Consider the following 5,878-nt stretch of genomic DNA (forward strand, 5'->3'; position numbering starts at 1 on the left):
GCTCATCTCATAGACGTCCATTGTTTTACTCTCAAGTTAATGATTTTTATCCGTTTAACCCTAAACAAACCATCACAGAAACCCGCACAAAACACTAGATTCAAATACAAACACGATTAGACAGATTTATGAGTGTTTCTAACTAGTGAGGACACTAAAATCTCCTCGCTTGTCGTGATATTTCACTATATAAGTGAGGACATTTGACCCTCACAAGTATAATAAACACTCACACACTCACACACTCTCTCACACACACTCACACACACACACACACGCACACACACTCTCTCGCTCTCAGGTAAATACCTGGTGTCAGCTCTGATTAACTCACTGAAGCGTCTCGTCTCATTCACTTCTCAGTGAGAATGGCGCTCTGCTGCAGTGATGTCATCGCTCTGGCCCCGCCCCCTGCAGGCCCCGCCCCCAAGGGGCCCGTCTACAGCCGAATCTGGGTTACAATAACACACGGTCTGGCCGGAGCTGATGACGTCCTGCTGTCTAAAGTCTAATGATGCTAAAGTTCATCATCCCATAATTCATCCGGTCATAAAACTGAATGTACGATGAATATGATGATAATATGATGGCCAGGATCATCAGAACAGAACTCAAGTCTTTAGTTCCTGTGATAAGGACACAGGGTTGAGAAACACTGGGCATGTGACCCGTGAGCATACAGGTCATTCTCTTTATTAAACAGGGCCATATGAAATCCATTTTTTTCCCAAATTCCATTTTTATTCCATTTTAGTTTTTCTAGACTCGGTTTTAATGGTTAAATTAAAAAATAATCTAATAGCATCATGTCTAATTAATTGAAATCATGAAACTTACATAATTTAACAGCAATTTATTAAAAGTTGGAAAAAAAAATTCCCTTAAATTAAGATTTCTCTCTCTCTCTCTCTCTCTGTGCTGTGCATTTACATTTTTCTGTTAAATAAATTCTGGTAAATATTCCTTTAAAAAATTATGTTTCAATAATAAATTTTTCTTCAAGGTAAACCAAATGTTTACTTTGATGGGTTGCTGTGAAGACTTTGAGTTTCTGTTTGTATATGATATGATGATAGTTTTTCTCAAAAGAAATGGTCAAATGCTCATGAAGTGACTAAGCAGTTCTAGAGATGAAGTTCATGTGTTCATATATTGAGGCTGAAAACACCGCGAGCGTCACACACACACTTCAGTATGTGTGTAGTAAACAAAACCTGCACCATTCATTCTTTCAGCCGCAGAACATGCAGGACTCATATTTAAATAGTCTTTTTGTGGCTTAATATTCACACACACTAGTCCATATCGCATTTTGATGTAAGTGTACTTGACCTACTTTTGATTTATTCATCCAAAATTTGGCAAATTCCATGACATTCAGTTTTATACAGTAAATTCCATTTTTATGACTGGATTCCACGATTCTGTCCACATCACATAAATCATAGGGTCCTAAGTAACCATCTGGTTAAAGAAAGTTGTGTTGCAAGTGCAGGACACATGAAGATCAACATGGTGTAAATGCGAAACTATTGACTTATTAAATAGCTTTGCATGAATATGAAGGCACATTGTCTTAAACATTTCCTATTTGTTCAAATATAATATAAAATCAGAAAAATGCTAAATAGATCTAAAACGTCCAGTTTTAGAGATCACATCAGGTGTGTGTGAGGAGACCTCATCCATCACAACACTACAGCATGAGCAAATTCACATCAATCACTGCATTGATTCAAAATCACTCCTGTAGTTCACAAACGCTGAGCTGAGATCATCGCATCTCCATCTGGCTCGTCGACTCGTGGAGTGATGATTCCTGACCAGCACAAACGGCCCTGTTGCTCATGGAAAAACAGCCCTCATGCACACGTGTGTTCAGTGAGATCATATTTGATGCACACACACACACACACACACACACACTGAGAAGAGACAAACCTCATGGGATCAAACTCCAAGCGTTACCATGACAACCCTTTCCTGAGCGGATTATGGGCTGATAAAACAAACACATGATCCGTGATGAAACACAGCCAAATGCAGTCAGTCCAACAGTGTGAGAATCTCCAGGAGAAACTCATCATAACATCACAACAGCAGACTGATTCAGTGATGGCAGCACCAGCCCCACAGACGCCTCCTCATTCCCGGAGTGTCACACACACACACACACACACACACTCACACATAGGCCTGTCACGATAACAACTTTTTGTTGTGCGATATATTGCCCCAGAAATAATTGCGATAAGCGATATTACTGTCATTTTAAAGACCATTTTATAGCGATGAACATATAATCATAAAGCATACATATATAACTGTGACGAGAGGGGCGGGGCCGAGAGCCGTGGGAACGGAGCGAGGCCGGTGGAGTAATTGCGAATGCGCGACACCTGCACCACTCACCGGTCTCGAGTCTCACGGAGGAGCTCCGGAAGGATACAAAGGAGGAGTGACGACAGGGAAAGACGAGAGAGGACCAGGCCTGGACTTTATTTTGTGTTTTGGTTTCGTTTGTGCGCGGCAGTCGTCCGCGAGGGGCTGTCGCGCTATTTTGTGTTTATTTTATTATTAAAGTTTTCTTTGAGTGTTCGCCGGTTCCCGCCTCCTTCTTCCCGATTTACAAACTACGTTACAATAACATATAAGCATAATAATGCAAGAAGGCCTACACACTTCCAAATGACAACAAACTTTTAATTTTTAAGAATATTCAGATCATGGAAATTAAGTATCAAAATATTAGATACCTTAAAAAACCTGAATAAATAGTAAATAAACATTTTCTAACAAAAAGTGCAAAGTAACAAGTAGAAAAAAAGAAAAATGCACAAAGAACTTGTATGGAGATTTTTCCATCTACAGATTTTCCCGGACCTTCTTTTCTCTGTAAATTAAGGCAGATGAAACTTTGTTTGTAGAAGCATGTTTTAAATTTGAACTAGGACCTCATGACTGCACCACGTTATGTACGAGAAGCTGCAAAAGTCTCAGGCGCAAGTGGAATGTACAAAACACTGTGACATTAATTTTTAAGTAAATATAATGGGAGATATATTACATCACCAAAAATTATTGAGGTCATGTACATATATTGCAAAATAAGTCGATATATTGATTATTGCGACAGGCCTACACGCACGCGCACACACACACACACGAGCACACATACACACACACGCACACGTGCACACACACACACACGAGCACACACACACACACACACACACACACTCACTGAATGCGTTTCCAGAAGCAGCTCTCAGTGTGTCGTGAGGTTTAGGATCAGAGAATCGTTTGCATGTTTTCACACTCATCCCACAATCCATCACAACAACAGAGCACAAATGGAGAGAGTTCAGTAATACTTCATACTCATACTTCACTAAACGCTTCACTAGTTCGCTCTACGGATCGTGAGCGTGGGAAAACCAGGAGCGCTGTTATTCAGCTGGGAGAACACCTGCGGCTGAGAGGTGAACAGCTCCCATAATGTGATGAAGAACAGCAGCTAAAGTCTGTTCTGACTGACACGCCGTCATGCGTGTGCGTGAAACACACATGACCTGCTGCATGAGCCAATCAGAACATATCATATCCTGTAATGCAATGTGTTTCTATAACATCAATCACTATCAAATCCTTTTTATTTTTTTTCCCCAAATTCCATTTTTTTCCCCTATTAATTTTTTCTGGATTCTGTTTTCTCCATTTTAAATTTTCTGATTTTAATGGTCATATTACATTTTAGTAATTAAAAAGCATGTCTAATTCATTAAAAATCATGAAACTTATACAATTTAACAACATTATTAAAAGTATAAAAAAAATATATTTTGGGGGGGGTTTGTGATATGCTTTATGTTCTGAAATTCTGTGACTTGTTTTAATTTTGCATTTTAATGGTTTCATAATTTTAACAATCAAAAAGCATGTCCAATCAATTGAAACGTTAAAACTTTAATAATTTAATTTATAAATTGTTTTACAATAAAAGAGCTCCATGAAATGTTTTTGTTTTTTATTTCTTTTTGAGAAATTCTGCATTGTTTTAATTTTTTTTATATTGTTCTATAAAGCCGGTTTGAAACAATGTTCTTTATAAAGAAAGTTGATGTGTTAATGGTGTATTTGAGACGATCACTGGACGCCCCTCACTGAATGAACTGAGGTCATGTGATGATCATGAGGTTATGGTTGTGTACTGCACACTGACTGTAACATTCATCCATACTGAACTCTTGTGTGGAGCGGAAGATCAATCAGATGAAGAGGCCACTTCCTGGTTTCCTCGGGTCACATGATGGAGAACAGCAGATGTCTGAGTGGGTGGTCAAGCAGAAGCAGAAACTCCTGTGTGTGTGTGTGTGTGTGTGTGTGTGTGTGTGCGTGTGTGTGTGTGTGTGTGTGTGTGTGTGCGTGCGTGTGTGTGTGTGCGTGTGTGTGTGTGTGTGCGTGTGTGTGAGAGAGAGAGCAGCTCTGAGCGTCTGACCCTCTGGAGCTCCCAGCAGCCCTTGCAGCAGAAGGAAGATATCCGCAGCACTATTGTTCAGAACCACTGTTTGTCAGCTTAATCTGTTCCAGCTGTAGGACACATACACACACTCACAGACACACACTCTCACACACACACACGCACACATAATTGCGTGCGTGTGTGTGTGTGTGCGTGTGTGTGAGAGAGAGAGCAGCTCTGAGCGTCTGACCCTCTGGAGCTCCCAGCAGCCCTTGCAGCAGAAGGAAGATATCCGCAGCACTATTGTTCAGAACCACTGTTTGTCAGCTTAATCTGTTCCAGCTGTAGGACACATACACACACTCACAGACACACACTCTCACACACACACACGCACACATAATCACTCACAGACACACTCTCACAGATACACACTCTCACACACACACACACACACACACACACACTGAAGGATAATGTCAGTCTATGCTGAATGTGACGATCCGCCACACGAGTGTCTAAAGCAGTCGTTCTCAATCACATTGACTCATTGTCCAACATTTAAAGACTCAACATAAAGATTCTTCATCTGATACTTCTACTGGAATTATGACGAAAAAGCTACTTATTTTCAACTTTTCTGGGAGTGTTGATGTAGTTAGTTATCAATTAACAATTAATTAATGTAGTTATCAATAAACCCCAAACCATTTTGTGATTCCAGGCATCTTCCAAATTATTATTTTTTCAAACAGTTCTAATAAAAAAAGCATTAATTAATTACCTTAGACAATTTTATAGGGCTGGGTAAAAAAATATAAATATTTCGATATTAATCGATTCTCATTTTTACGGAACGATATTGATTCTTAAATCCCAAGAATCGATTATTCTAGCCTGTTTTCAGTTAATGTACGGAGTGTTGAAGGGCACTTCCCATCCAATATATCACAATAAGCATTGTGCTTTGGTACCTCTAATATGAAATAAAGTCTCATATTTCAAATTCTGTCCGTTGTATTGCAGTATTCAAACAATAAATGCCGTTTTGGCGCTGTTTAATGTGAACTGACAGATCGCACGTGAACCGATCATCTCCTCCACATTAAAACCAGTTTCAGCACAAAATAAACATGACTAAACATCCGAAGGTAAGTTAAAAGAAAGACACAACTTTACAATCCGTATCCGGTCTCGTGTAATCGCTCAATCAGTGTTTCAGCCGCGCAGAGACGTCAATATAACGGCTTGTAAACAATGTCACGCAACGTCACATTTACCTCAGAAACACATAACGTTATTCAGTGACCATAAACTCATTAGTCAGATAGAAAAATAAACTGTAGGGAAGGTCATTTTGCTAAATAGATGCACCATATAACATATTCATTATAATTTTTACTGTACCACCATTTA

At 39.4% G+C, this 5,878-nt stretch overlaps 1 protein-coding gene across 1 annotated transcript in view; it reads right to left on the minus strand.

Annotated features, from left to right (window-relative positions):
• The window catches only part of LOC107570958 (lipoma HMGIC fusion partner-like 2 protein), a 5,159-nt gene extending 4,784 nt beyond the window's left edge, over positions 1–375 (minus strand). The window contains exon 1 of the mRNA XM_016257240.1: positions 310–375. The gene's annotated coding sequence lies outside the window, so the exon portion shown is untranslated. The remainder of the gene's footprint in view (positions 1–309) is intronic.
• Between the last annotated feature and the right edge of the window lie 5,503 nt (positions 376–5,878).

The sequence above is a fragment of the Sinocyclocheilus grahami genome, unplaced genomic scaffold, assembly GCF_001515645.1.
Source record: "Sinocyclocheilus grahami isolate Dianchi unplaced genomic scaffold, SAMN03320097.WGS_v1.1 scaffold1525.1, whole genome shotgun sequence".
Classification (NCBI taxonomy): domain Eukaryota; kingdom Metazoa; phylum Chordata; class Actinopteri; order Cypriniformes; family Cyprinidae; genus Sinocyclocheilus; species Sinocyclocheilus grahami.